The 15,878-nt window shown below is 38.2% G+C and overlaps 1 long non-coding RNA gene across 1 annotated transcript in view; it reads left to right on the top strand.

Moving 5' to 3' along the window:
- LOC129926741 (uncharacterized) overlaps positions 1–15,878 on the top strand; it is a 41,398-nt gene that overhangs the window by 1,151 nt on the left and 24,369 nt on the right. The gene's annotated exons all lie outside the window — the stretch shown is intronic.

Raw genomic sequence — 15,878 nt, 5'->3', positions numbered from 1 at the left:
GCCTATAAGGAGCGGAAATAGCTGTGGCAAGAATTTAGAATAACTTTAGATGCTATCAATATAGCAGTGAATAGCACCAAAGTCTCTTTGCTTTGGATTGACCACAATCAAAATGTGTTACTTAGCGCAGCATCTAAAGTGAAATTACTGTTGGAATAAATAATTAAAGAGTCTGTTTGTTGTTTCAAAAATGTTTTAAAAGTTTCTGATGTTCCTTCAGAGTTGAAGATCATCTGCCTCCTAGTTCAAACTCCCTGCAAGACAACGGGGGATGGGGCGGGTAACTGAAGCTCACAGCACATTTAGACCGTCTTCAAACCAGAAGTTTGCGAAGTATTCTCTCCGTCAATCAATAAAAACCCAGATCTATATTTAACAAGCTGTAGTGCACCATCATGTAAGGCACCAACCTGCCTATAATGCCATTCTATGTAGCTCTACATCTGTGTGTACTGTGTAGCCTAAATAGTGAGTAGGCGACTTCTATTACGTCTCATGTTTATAATTGACCTGATGCCTGATCACATGACAATCAATTGACCAACAACGTAATTTTGTAACCCTTCCCCTTCTTCACTTTTGACCTTAAGAATTTGCCTTTTAATTGTTGAAGACGTTTTGGGTTATTTATGTATGTGTATTTTGGATGTAACTGTGTCAGTGTGTGAAATGTATAGAAGGGAAATAACTCCAATATTATTTTATTTCTCGAAGGAGAACTTTGTTACACCTTTAGCTTCAACTGTCTTATCTTATCCCGGGCATGCTACCTTGCCTCATAGTGGCGCCCTGGTGGAAACAATCGTAGGAGGAAACGATTAGGCTAAAGGGTAGCAAAACAAGACTCCAGTGGGGGTGCCAAAGGGGGTGCGAGAGCATCCTCATTGCACTATGCGGAGTTGTAAAAAAGCTCCCACAACCTTGTCACAATCCAGGCGCTATTCCTCAAGGGGCGTTCATAAATGGCGTGTCCCGCACGGTTAGCTTAGTATAGAAAAGGAAAATGGCGGGGGTCTTAGTGCGCGAGTCTGACCCACCCACTTTCAGGCCAGTGAGAGGGAGCTCTTGTTCACTTTTGCTGGCTTAGAGTTCCAAGAGCTGAAGGCTCAACTCTACCTGACAGTTTCAAGAAGAAGAATCTTATCTTATCTTATTGTAACGTATCCCCTACTATCCAGGCTCTCTTCAAACTGCACCACACAACCCAAGGAACTTAAAGACCTCACAACTCAGGGCTCCAAAGTATCAGTCAGTTTAATTTCAAATACATCGCAATTGGCAACAACATGAACACTGTCTTTACAAAAACCTAGTCTCTGCTCCGCACTGACTTCACACACCGTGCTGGTTCTCGCCTCGTACTGGCCACATTGCGAGGTAACGTGAAGTCAAGTCTTTCTAACACTGGCCTTCTAGAACCGTCGCTTGACCACTCCAGTTGATCACTTTCGCCGTGACTTGCGTGTGAAATATTTACACACAGGTTCTTGCCGAACCGGCGTGTACTGTCACTGGTCACGGTTGACCGCTCGTCTAGCGCTGGACTGGGGCGATTTGCGTAGGCTAAAAACACACACAGCCTACGACCATTTGTGTCACCACCAGGTTTATAACAGTATCTTATCTTATGAAATACAGACGTTACTGCATAAAAAGAAGACACCTGCATACTACACGTGTTGGACCGTTGGTGCACCTCACATGATCTGTCGACTGTCTTTTTCAATGGACCTCATTCACCAGTAACCTGAATAGAGGCATTAAAAAACATATTTAAAATCTCATGCGCTAATCTACTCATCTCATCTACTCATTATTATACAGATTTTTCCTATTCTAAACCACGTACATACATACCACAGAACCAATATTTATCTAATTCATATTTTGCATAGAGATGTATAGAGATGTTAAAGGGAGTTTATCTGAGTGTCATTTTAAGTCAAGGGGAGACAATTGATACAGTTTAATTTATTAAATAAAACTAATTTCTTAAGAGTTCCACATTCTACTGTTAAGATGTCAAAATATTTAGAATAGAAGGGAAAATCTTTTTTTTTTAATTCAAAGTCTTTATAGTGAATTAGATGTGATGTATAAAATCAATATATACATATTGTAACGATCCTCTCTCTCCTAATCAGTCTTCTGTAAACACTGCTAAACACACACAGCACATCAACACATCAAGAACTTGACAACAAGGCTCCAAATAATCTGGTACTTTAATAATGGTCAAATAAAACAGCCAATACGACACTATTGGCAACACAATCAACGGCTACAACGTTAGACTGTATATCACTGTACTAAACTCATAACTCTACTGTCTCTTCCTGGACTCGTACGTTTCACTGGAGGACTGCACCAGGACCGACTTCATGACTAACAGTCCCGGTCTCAATGCTCTCCGGTCTTGAACTGCCGCTTTCTTACACACTGTGTCTCTGGTCTGCGCAGGCTTATAATCAGATGACCATAACACGGGCGCTATTCACGTGCAAAGTTCATGCCAGTACTGTCCCATGCCTTTCAATATAGCACGCTAAACTGTATTACTGGCCTGTGTCACATATGTCAGCCGATCACACACAGTTAACCCTTTTGCGTCGTGAATAGGGTTATAACAATATTTTATTACGCAAGTTTCGAGCAGTAATAAGTAAAAAAAATATTATTTGTTCATTTTTTTAAATTATAGATATGGACTACCATAGCATATACCCATCAACGTTTGGTAAGATACAACGACCAAATGCCTTTACTTATCCTTATGGAATATCGGGTACCCATTAGCCCGGGTACGCTATTCTGCCTCAACGTGGCACTCGGGTGGAAACGATCATTTGAGGAAGTAATTAGGCTAAATGAATAGCAAAACAAAACGCCCAAGGGAATGCGAGAGCTTTCCCATTGCACGGTGCGGAGTTGAAAGAGAGCTTCCACGTCCCTATCGATAATCCATGCGCCGTTCCTCAACGGACCGTTATATTAATGGCGAGTCCTGCACGGTTAGCTTGGAACAACATAGGAAAATGGCGAGGTTGCAGGTGTGCTCGGCTTTCGACCATGTATTCTAGTCCATGCGCCCGGAGTGCCAGATACGTCGGAAATAGCAATGTCTTACATAGGCATTGACTTGGACCTCTTCCACACAGAACGGTTGTTCAAGCAGGCTTACACGCCTAGAGCTCGAAGAGCCTTCAGCTCAACTCTTTTGACAATCAAACGGTACCTATTAGAGTCTTTAGAGATGGTTGGACTCAGAGGCTCCCTTAGATCCATAGATTCTCTCTTTCTCCCTCTTTGTATCTCTCTCTCTCTCTCTCTCTCTCTCTCCTCTCTCTCTCAAATTTACATCAAATCAAGGTGATCCACCATATGTTTGTAAATGCTTAAATGATATTTGCAGTTACCTCTAAAATCAATACTCGTAGTCACAGGACAAAGTTGGATATACTAAATTGTATGATTATACTAATCCCGAGAACTGTCTCAGTCAATCTTACTTCGGTTGTCTTGTTGTGGTATTTCAGAAGTGAAAAAAACTCAATGAACATAAGTCTGTGGGTCTCGAATTAGTTACGTAAGGAGGTTTTCAATTTATTCATATTATTTAAACTTTTTCGTTAGTGAAACACATTCACGCTCTAGTCTTGTCTTCAATCTCTACTCATCTACAAAGTAATACATCTTTAATCTGTAGTCTTCAATCTCTAGTCTTGTTTTCAATCTCCAGTCTTTTTTTCAACCTGTCGTATATTCTTCAATCTATAGTCTTTCCTTCAATCTCTAGTCTTTTCTTCAATCTCTAGTCTTGTCTTCAATCCCGTCTTTTCTTCAATCTCTAGTCTTGTCTTCAGTCTCTAGTCTTGTCTTCAATCTCTAGTCTTTTCTTCAATATCTAGTCTTTTCTTCAATTTCTAGTATTTTCTTCAATCCCTAGTCTTTTCTTCAATGCCTAGTCTTTTCTTTTTTCCCGAGTATTTTCTTCAATCGCTAGTCTTTTTTTTTAATCCCTAGTCTTTTCTTCAATCCCTAGTCTTTTCTTCCATCTCTAGTATTGTCTTCAATCTCTAGTATTGTCTTCAATCTCTAGTATTGTCTTCCATCTCTAGTATTGTCTTCAATCTCTAGTATTGTCTTCAATCTCTAGTATTGTCTTCAATCTCTAGTATTGTCTTCAATCTCTAGTATTGTCTTCAATCTCTAGTATTGTCTTCAATCTCTAGTATTGTCTTCAATCTCTAGTATTGTCTTCAATCTCTAGTATTGTCTTCAATCTCTAGTATTGTCTTCAATCTCTAGTATTGTCTTTACTCTCTATTCTTGTCTTCATTCCCAAGTATTGTTTTTAATCACTAAGCTTGTCTTTACTCTCTAATCTTGTCTTCAGTCTCTATCCTTGTCTTGAAAGCTTCTTTACCTTATAGATGTTTTTTATTACTCATCTTTCATTCGTCTGTCGCCTGATGAATTTGGGTACCAGCCCACAGGGCAATGGCCCGAATGCCAGTCCGCCGCTGGTTAGTTGCTGTCAGTTGCTGCAAAAATGAGTTTGTTTCTTCATTGGGTTGCTGTGTGGCGACTGGCGAGTGGGGATAATGGGAAATAAGAACGACAACTCTACAACTGAAACATTGTACTGCACTATGGAGACTATGGTGGCTGAGTTGTAAATCGCTAGGTTCCAATCCTAGTGAAGACTGGGATTTTTTTTAATTTCCTCGTCTTTAGGGCGCCTCTGAGTCCACCCAACTTTAATGGGTAGCTGGCATTAGTTTTGGAGAGAAAAAGGCGGTTGTATGTTGTGCTGGCCACAAGACACCCTCGTTAACTGTCAGCTAGAGAAAAAGATGATCTTTACATCACCTGGCTTATAGACCGCATGGTTTTAAAGGGGAACTACTACTGTACTGGATAAAAATATAGATATAGACCTTACTTCAAAACTGAAGACAATTATATCCTACTCATACATATGGGTTAATCTACTTATAAATGTCAAAATAGACACGTACAATCTGATATTGTTGTTTTTGTGGCTGATTTAGGCAACCCATGCAATTCTGTAATGGCTCCGGAGAAGAACGAGTACCTGTAGAAATTTATTCTACCCTTCATATTTGTGTCTTTCCCTGTATTTACAAAATCACTCTGTCTGTCTGTGTGGTAAACAGTTTTTTTTACGCGCGTTTTCTCCTATACCCAATATCGGATCAAGCTGAAATTTCGCACTTTTTTTTCTTTTACCTGACAACACAAGAATCAATTTTTAAAAAATACCCAATTAGCTAATTAACTATCGGTAATTAATTATTTTGTATAGTATCTCGAACAAGGTAAAAAAAATTGTTCTTGACTGAAGTGGTGTTATAAGTTGAAATAGTTCCCTTTAATACTTCGTTCTCTAAGACTTAGTGAGCACAACCTGAAAACTAGGTGGAGACTAGAGAAACAATACATGACTACAATAGGATGGCTGCCTGGTTGTGTGGTTTGCGCGCTGGACTGTCGTTCAGATTTAGCGATGGTCCCGGGTTCAAACCCTGCCCGCTCCCATCCCCCGTCGTCCTGCGGGAGGTTTGGACTAGGAAGTAATTATCTTCAACTCTGAAGGAACATCCGAAACATGTAAAATAAACAAACAGACAGTGTTAACAAGCTCTCTACTAGTAGAGTGGTCATCATGTTGGCTTTAGAAACTTGAGAAGGCTGGAGCCTTGAATTCATGTCTCCCCCTTTTTTTGTTTCTATTACAAATTTTATTCCATGACTTATCCAAACTAATTGATACAGCTGTGCTTAATATAAGCCTTGTTTTATTTTTAAGTATTTTAAAAATATTTTTAAAATATTTTCTTATGTTGTTTGTGTTTGTAAGTTGTGTTGTTTGTGTTTGTAAGTTGTGTTTCGGTGTTTGTGTATTATTGCTACTTTACTTTGTAGTGTTCTGACCTGAAGTGTCTCTAAATTTAGTGTTTCTACTTATTGTATTACTCTAGAAGAGGAACAAATGTGCATGTTCCTTGGGATCACTAGGTTCAAACAAAAAAAAAAGGAAGAAAGAAAAAGAGAGAGAGAGAGAGAGGGAGAGAGAGAGAGAGAAATGGAGAGAGAAAGAGAGAGAACGAGAGAGAATAAAGAGAGAGTGATAGATAAAAAAATGAGAGAGAGAAAGAGAAAGAGAAAAACGGGAAAGCGAGAAAGAGAATGTGAAGGAAAGAGAGAAAGAGAGAGAGAGACAAAGAGAGAGCGAGAAAGAGAGAAATAATAAAGAGGGGAAAGAGAGGGAAAGGGAGAGAGAAGGAGAGAGAACAAGAGAGGGGTGAGAGAAAGAAAGAGAGAGAGTGATGGATAAAGAAATGAAGAAGAGAAAGAAAGAGAGAGAGAAAGGAAGAGAGAGAAAGAGAAAGGAATAGAGAGAAAGAGAAAGGAAGAGAGAGAGACAGATAAGAAATGAGGGAGAGAAAGAAAGAGAAAAAGAAAGAGAGAGATAGATAAAGAAATGTGGGAGAGAAAGAAAGAGAGGGAAAGAGAAAGAAAGAGAGATAGATAAAGAAATGAGGTAGAGAAAGAAAGAGAGGGAAAGAGAAAGGAAGAGAGAATATGGAAATTAAAAAACAATTCAGAAAGAGTTTAAGATAAAAGATTGACAGAAAGAATATTTAGTGTATTTATTCTACACACTCTCTAGTGTCTACATTTTTTTTTTTACTCATTTGAGTTAACATACATTACATAGTCATGTCTGTAAAAACTTTCTTAATTGAATACAAGCCCTATCGACAGGAAAAAAAAACCCAAAAAATGAAAACAATGGGGAACAGTTCAGTTCTAAATACCCCAACCAAAATTACAAGAAAAAGAACGCTCTCTTCCTTTTCCAATGACCCAAACGAGGAGACCCAGCCCGAGGGACCAAATGAGGATCCCCGGTCGGGGGAAGAGAGAGGGGAAGAAGAGGAAGGGGAGATCGGGGAGAGTTTTGCCGACTCCCCGACTAAATTAGTAATAGATGAAGGGGAGGACCCAAATCCACACATCAGTAAATAAACAACAAAACAGGTTAATAAAAAACAGTTCAAAAAATGATCACAAACACTCATACACACCCACACTCATATACACACAACCCATCGTCACGCAATCATGGCAGACATTAAAATCTTAACTCTTAACATCCGTAGCTTAAATAATAAACATAAATATATAGTACACCTCGCTAGAAAATATAAACCGGATTTTATTTTCCTTCAAGAAACAAATACTTCTACCACATATCAAGCAAAACAAACTACAACACACATGGGATTCATGGGAGGTTATTTTAGCTTAGGTAGAAACTATAAGGGGGTAGCCATCTTACAAACATCCGATAGATACAAAATCACACACACTCACAACGACAACAATGGGAGGGTAGTAATACTTAGAGTAGTTTCACAAGAACAGAAATACACACTAGTCAATATCTACGCACCCGCTCAGAGAGGGAGAGAAAAACGTGAGTTTTTCCAAAACCTCAATGACACACTACAAATCACAAACATAGGAGAACAACTAATAATAGGAGGGGATTTTAACTTTATAGAGGCATAACTGGACAAACAATACACACACACACACACAATATCCACCCTCTCAGCCGGTAGCAGAAACACACAACTACATGGGAGAAATAGTAAACTATTTCCACCTGGTAGATGCTTATAGGAAATTAGAGCCGAATGGCAAGGAAACTACATTAACACTCAGGTCCTACCAGGTTGAAACCAGAATTGACCGTTTTTACACACCCACGGACACCAACATACTTAGTGTGACACATTTAGAAGAAACCCTACATTACTCCGACCATAAAGGTGTACTTTTGGAACTTGGAAAAAAAAATAAAAAGAAAAAAAAACAAAAGAATCCCATTGGAAATTAAACAACAACCTTTTGGAAGACCCACTAATCCAAAGAGTAATAAACCAACTCCTGCTAGCAACAGCACAAGACATAGAAAACGAATACAAATTAACCAAGACGTGGACATTAATAAAAAATTCAATCAAACAACAATTTAAAATCTTAGCAAGAATCAAACAAACAAAGAGGGTAAATGAAGAAAACAGAATAAAAAATCTGCTTACTCAAACGCAGGATGAAATTGAAAAAACAGACCTAACCACACAACTTGAGTTATACAAACACAAATATAGAGGAGCCGAAATCAGATGCAAAAACACCCAAGTATCAGAAGGGCCAAATAAATTATACTTGGCGCTAGAACAAAATACACAAAAAATAGAATAATAACCAACATAACAGACAACGAAGGAAACAAAATACAGGAGAGTGACAAAATAATAGAAATTTTTACAAAACATTTCGTCAACATGTATAATGAAGAACAAACAGATACAGACGCACAAAACATACCTCTAAAACACTGTAAAACATTACCTCCATCAGAAAAACAAACGACAAATAGACCCTTTACATTAGAGGAGCTGAGGGCTGCTTTAGACACAACACAAAATAAATCCCCTGGCGCAGACGGTTTGACATATGAATTCTTTAAAACTTTTTTCTCCCAAATAGGACCCCTACTACTAAGACTATACAATGACATGTTAGAAACAGGACAGACGCCTACAGACTTTAATCTTGCATACATCACACTATTACCAAAAAAAAACCTGAAAACAACACAACACTTAGTGATTTTACGACCCATTTCCCTTTTAAATGTAGACTATAAACTGCTGACCAAAATGATTTTTTTTAAGAGTTAGGCCCCTTATACCCCATCTACTAGGACAAGACCAGTACTGTAGCAACCCGGAAAAAAATATAGATGAACTGAACCACTTTCTACGAGACATCATATATTAATGTAAAGACAAAGACTTGAAAGCAGCCTTCATGTCCATTGATCAAGAAAAAGCTTTCGACAGAATTAACCATGACTTCTTATTCAAAATACTAGACAAGACAGACATAGACAAGACTTTGATAACATACATAAAGCTAGTCTACACCGATGCCACAAGTCAACTTATAATAAATCAAACACTAAGCAGCAAGATTTCTATTAGAAGATCTGTTAGGCAAGGTTGTCCCTTATCCCCCATTTTATACACCCTTTGCCTAGAACCCCTGTTAGAGAACATTAGGTTAGACAAAAAAAAATTAGGAATAAAACTCCCCGGTCCAACCCCCATAGTCAAAATTAAAGCTTATGCCGACGATACCACACTTTTCCCCACCTCAGAAAAAGACATAGCTAAAATTATAGAGAAATTTACATTATTTGGGAGGGCGAGCGGGTCCAAAATAAAATTAATAAATCCTCAATTATGGGACTGGGTAGGTGGGAAATTCCCCCAACATCCCCTTTAACCTTAAAATACAGAAAGAAATAAAAGTATGTGGCATCGTGTGGACTAGCAACCCAGCACACTATTGCCATGAACAGTGGGCGGAGATTCTGGCCCACACAAAGAACGTGATTAGAATGTTTCAGTACATGGCGACAACCATATTTGGGAGAGCTATATTAATAAACAACTTGGTCATCCCGAAGATAATCTACTTAGCAAATATAGTAGAACCTCCTCCTAATTTCATAAATAACATCAATACCACTATCAGAAATTTTATTTTCAAAAACACAATAAGGAACATAAAACATACAACACTCATACAAGACAAAAAAGAAGGAGGGATAGGCTTACAAGACATTCACACAAAAATCAAAACTCTTAGAATAAAATTTGTAGGGAAAGTAGTAAGGTCTCCCAATAACTTCCCCTTAGTATTATATTATTTTGGACTTAGATTAAACAAACTCCTCCCCACTCAAAACAACACACCCCATTATTTTGGTAACCATACACATCCATTCTACAGATCACTCACTAGACACCTACCCAGCAATGAAAACATAACACACCACGACTCAAAAACAATATACACTATACTCAGAGACAAGTTGAAAGAAAACCTAGAAGTTAGAATAAAGTGGGTCATGGAGTTAGGGGTTAAACCAACAAACTGGACAGACACATTCACACATTTATACAACAAATACATAACACCCAAAGCACGAGAAGTGGCCTACAGATTACTCTTCGGGATGACCCCAATAAAAGGAAAATCTCAACTACAACAGGGTCCAAATATACCTGTGTAATTTGTAAAAAAAACAACCCAAAACCCAGAGAAACACTTTATTAGTGAATGTGAGTTGGTGAAGAAAGCAAAAAAAAAAAAAAATACTTTAGAAGATATTATTGACGCAAACAGTCAAACCTGTCACTACCTGTGCAAATGTAAATACTGCTATTTTCTTTATAAAGTACCTAAAGCCATAAATAAAAAACCAAGAGACATCAATGTAATTATTTTATCAGATTATAGAAACCTTATTTGGAATACCTACCTACATTTTGTCTACCATAATAAACTGTATAGTAAAGTATTATTAGTTCACATTTTAAAGAAAATTATTGAACGCAAAGTGAAACAATATAGCGCTAAATAAATATACCAAGATTGTCCATCAACTTAAAGAAAAGGGAATATATATATATATATGAATATGTGTATGCGAGTGTGTATGCGTGTGTATAGATATATATCTCAAATGATTCTTTTTATATATTTAAAGACCCTGTAACCATATAATTAAAAAAGCTACTACTAAAAAAAAAACAGTGATCGCCCCTTGAAATTGACAGGGGATAAGATAACTCAAGACAGTACACAATAACGAAGGCCACGCCTTGACCTTGTGACTGTAGAGACTTAAACCAAAGTTTTGATCTACAAAGATGAGCGAGTTAGGCAGGAGAAAACGAGAGATCTCATTCGATTAAAACAGAGAATCATATCGAAATGGAACATTAGGCCGGCAAGTCAAGGAACGGAAACACAATAAGGAACCAGGAGCGAACTCGTGAAAACCCAAGAAAAGGGAAAGAAGAGTGACTCTGAGAAATCAAGAACAAGGGCAGACTTTTACGTCTTATAAAAAATATTCAAGAAAAAAAAAGTATATATATATACACATATATATAGATACATATACAATAACTTTCAGTACGACTCTAATTAACCCCTGTGACCAAAAAAAAAAAGCCACAGAGAAATTGTCTCTGAACAGAAACTCCCGATATACTGACTCTAACAGACAGTATTTCCACCTTGATGATGAGGAAGTAGTTTTCCAAATCTCAAGGGAGGAAATCAAAAATTGTCATATGAAAGGAGACAACAAAAGAAACAATATAAATATTTAAATGCCTATGTTCGCACAAGTGTGTACACACATAGATGTGTACGCAAGTTTGATAGAAGTTAAAGATGAAGAACTGGGGTAATGTAGCAAAGCACAAAGGAAACAACCATAAGCAATGTAGACAAAGTGGAAAAAAAATGTGATTACGATGTTTAAAATGTTTTAATATCATTTAAGTTTCTACTTTCACTCTTTGATTGTTTCTATTTAATTACCTATTGTTGACATTTTCATCACATGTATTTTAAGAACCTTAAATTTCAAAAATATTCATTATATGCTATTGGAAAAAAATAACGCCATAAACAAAGCAATTTAAAACGTTAAAATATTACGACAACCTAAATGTAACTATTTGCATTGCCATGTTTGCAATTATTGTACTATAAAATGTAACTATTTAATTTGTACGATTACTAATAAAAGATGCATCTTTTTGTTAATAAAAAAAAGCCCAATAAAGAGGCCGATAGCCCAAAAAAGAGGCAAAGAAAAGAGGCAAATAAAAGAGGCCAAAAGCCCAAGGATTCCTAGGATGTAAACAGCTCGACAACTGAAGTCAAAAGCTAAAAAGCTGAGGTATCCTAAAAAAATAATAATAAAAATAATGTGAAGGCAACTTCAGATATATGCTTTACATTTGCTATGGCGGCAATGTTTTTTTTTTTAAATAACAGATTCTCTTTCCTTTATACTTATCTTTGGTCTGTGTGTGTGTATGATTAATTCAGCTCAGTAAATGCAGATCTTATCTTATCTTATATAATACAGACGTTACTTCAAAAAAGAAGATGATTACGTCCTACGCGTCATGCATTTAGTCATGCATATTAACCAATGACTTAAATTCTGCCAAGTCACTGGTTTTCCTGGCTAGCTCAGGCAACCCATTCCATGCTCTAATAGCACTAGGGAAGAAGGAGTATTTGTACAAATTTGTCCTAGCATATGGGATGAGGAATGTGCCTTTATCTTTGTGTCTTTCAGATCTGATTGTTGCATGAACTATAATGTGTATGATTAATTCAGCTCAGTTTCAGTTTTTTTTTAACTGTATGCCCATTGTTTATCATTTTATTCAACTGGTGACCCCCAGGTCATAATTACTTTGTATGATCCAGGCCAGTTAAGTCAACTATTTATGAACTTTGAACTTCATTCGGAATGTCTTTTGATAACTACTTCATTTCCTTGCTACTTGATGTAAATACAAACTTGTAGACTTGAAAATCAAAAAAAAAAAATAAAAAAATTGATTATTGGTTAACAGCCTAAGCCAATTCTAATCAAACGATAGCGAATGGAATACATTTACCTTAATGAATCACAATTGTATTGTTAATACTTGTTGTTTCAAACTGCTGGTAGACAACTAAATCGCAGTAAGCGTATCATATGTTAACTTAAGTAACTTCTTTGTGGACAATATTAAATATAACTTTAATTATAATATAGACAAATTCAATTTGTCATAAAATAAAATAAATGTAGTACACTTTAGTAATATTATAAAATGATACATCCACTTCCCAGAGGCGACTTTAGGCGTGGCAAGTGGGACTAACACCCCAGGCCCCACGCCTTAAAGGGGGGGGGGGGGCTTTATAAAGAGAATCTTTTTTCACCGTCACAGTCCGTAAGCCCATCATATTCGTAGCCCTGATATGGCTAACACTCTCCCAGTGCCGCAAGCACTACTAAGGTCGCCTCTGTTACAGTGGCGTTTCTAGGGTGGGGGAGGAGAGGGGAAAATTTTGAAAATCCCCCCCCCCTCAGGCACCCACTTAAGCCGGCCCCACAAATAAGTGTTGCTTTTTTTACATTAGAAATTAAATATTACGCAAAATGCAGGGGCCCCCGAAGAGTCAAGCTCCGCGGGCACCAAAATAATGGTAAATTCCTAGCTTCGCTAGCGTTCTGTACATTGATTCCAGATTCCATGTCGAACTTTTGAATATTACCAGATTAAGTGTCAAAACAAAAGCTACATATTAGCACAAAGAATATAAACGTTATGGGGCCACCTGCTACAACATCACCCTCCATCCACATTGATGAAAACATCTAGTTCTGGGCAACTTTCGTATCACCTAGTTTTGTGCACCTTTCGTATCACCAAGTTCTGGGCAACTTTCGTATCATCTAGTTTTGTGCACCTTTCGTATCACCTAGTTCTGGGCAACTTTCGTATCACCTAGTTTTGTGCACCTTTCGTATCACCAAGTTTTGTGCACCTTTTGTATCACCTAGTTTTGTGCGCATTTTGTATCACCAAGTTTTGTGCACCTTTCGTATCACCTAGTTTTGTGCGCATTTTGTATCACCAAGTTTTGTGCACCTTTCGTATCACCTAGTTTTGTGCACCTTTCGTATCATCTAGTTTTGTGCACCTTTCGTATCACCAAGTTCTGGGCAACTTTCGTATCATCTAGTTTTGTGCACCTTTCGTATCACCTAGTTCTGGGCAACTTTCGTATCACCTAGTTTTGTGCACCTTTCGTATCACCAAGTTTTGTGCACCTTTTGTATCACCTAGTTTTGTGCGCATTTTGTATCACCAAGTTTTGTGCACCTTTCGTATCACCTAGTTTTGTGCGCATTTTGTATCACCAAGTTTTGTGCACCTTTCGTATCACCTAGTTTTGTGCACCTTTCGTATCATCTAGTTTTGTGCACCTTTCGTATCACCTAGTTTTGTGCACCTTTCGTATCACCTAGTTTTGTGCACCTTTCATGTCATCTAGCTTTGTGCACCTTTCGTATCACCTAGTTTTGTGCACCTTTCGTATCACCTAGTTTTGTGCACCTTTCGTGTCACCAAGTTTTGTGCACCTTTCGTGTCACCAAGTTTTGTGCACCTTTCGTATCACCAAGTTTTGTGCACCTTTCCTGTCACCAAGTTTTGTGCACCTTTCATATCACCTAGTTTTGTGCACCTTTCGTATCACCTAGTTTTGTGCACCTTTCGTGTCACCAAGTTTTGTGCACCTTTTGTATCACCAAGTTTTGTGCACCTTTTGTATCACCTAGTTTTGTGCACCTTTCGTATCACCTAGTTTTGTGCACCTTTCGTATCACCTAGTTTTGTGCACCTTTCGTATCACCTAGTTTTGTGCACCTTTCGTGTCACCAAGTTTTGTGCACCTTTCGTATCACCTTGTTTTGTGCACCTTTCGTAACACCTAGTTTTGTGCACCTTTCGTGTCACCAAGTTTTGTGCACCTTTCATATCACCTAGTTTTGTGCACCTTTCGTATCACCTAGTTTTGTGCACCTTTCGTGTAACCAAGTTTTTTGCACCTTTTGTATCACCTAGTTGTGTGGGTCTTTCGTATCACCAAGTTTTGTGCACCTTTCGTATCACCTAGTTTTGTGCACCTTTCGTGTAACCAAGTTTTTTGCACCTTTTGTATCACCTAGTTGTGTGGGTCTTTCGTATCACCAAGTTTTGTGCACCTTTCATGTCACCTAGTTTTGTGCACCTTTCGTGTCACCTAGTTGTGTGCGTCTTTCGTATCACCTAGTTTTGTGCACCTTTCCTATCTACACCTTTTGTATCACCTAGTTTTGTGCACCTTTTGTATCACCTAGTTTTGTGCACCTTTCGTATCACCTAGTTTTGTGCACCTTTTGTGTCACCAAGTTTTGTGCACCTTTCGTATCACCTTGTTTTGTGCACCTTTCGTATCACCTTGTTTTGTGCACCTTTCGTAACACCTAGTTTTGTGCACCTTTCGTGTCACCAAGTTTTGTGCACCTTTCATATCACCTAGTTTTGTGCACCTTTCGTATCACCTAGTTTTGTGCACCTTTCGTGTAACCAAGTTTTTTGCACCTTTTGTATCACCTAGTTGTGTGGGTCTTTCGTATCACCAAGTTTTGTGCACCTTTCGTGTCACCTAGTTTTGTGCACCTTTCGTGTCACCTAGTTGTGTGCGTCTTTCGTATCACCTAGTTTTGTGCACCTTTCCTATCCACACGTTTTGTGCAAGTCTTTAAGTGATATCATTTTCCATACTCTGAACTGTCAGAGATAGAGTGACCTCGTCCTTGCTTGGGGAAAAAAAAAATCTGAATATCTTCCACCTCAGGGCAAATAATGTAAAGGTCATCTGTTTCTGTGGTCCAAGGTGAATGATGGCGTCATGCGGCCAGCACAAGGACCAACCGCATTTATTTTTCCCCCACTAATGTCAGGTACCCATTGGAGCTGGGTGGACAGAATGGCACCCAAGATAAGGAATACCTTTTTTCTCCAGGGTTCGAGACCGAGTCCTCAAATTCGGAAACCAGGTGCTTAACCGCTTCATCATGAAATCTACTTAGAATGCGGAACATGAATCAATAGAAAAACAACAACAGCAAAACAACATATTTACTCCGCACAAAAGTTTGAGGAGGCGCGGTGGATGAGCGGTAAAGCGCTTGGCTTCCGAACTGGGGTCCAGGGTTCGAATCCTCGAAGACTGGGATTTTTTTATTTCGGGATCTTCGGGCGCCTCTGAGTCCACCCAGCTCTAATGGGTACCTGGCATTAGTTGGGGAAAGGTAAAGGCGGTTGGTCGTTGTTCTGGCCACATGACACCCT

This window comes from Biomphalaria glabrata, chromosome 6 (assembly GCF_947242115.1).
Source record: "Biomphalaria glabrata chromosome 6, xgBioGlab47.1, whole genome shotgun sequence".
In the NCBI taxonomy this organism is placed as follows: domain Eukaryota; kingdom Metazoa; phylum Mollusca; class Gastropoda; family Planorbidae; genus Biomphalaria; species Biomphalaria glabrata.
The sequence above is the reverse complement of the archived record's forward strand: the minus strand, read 5'-3'. Positions and strand labels throughout refer to the sequence as shown.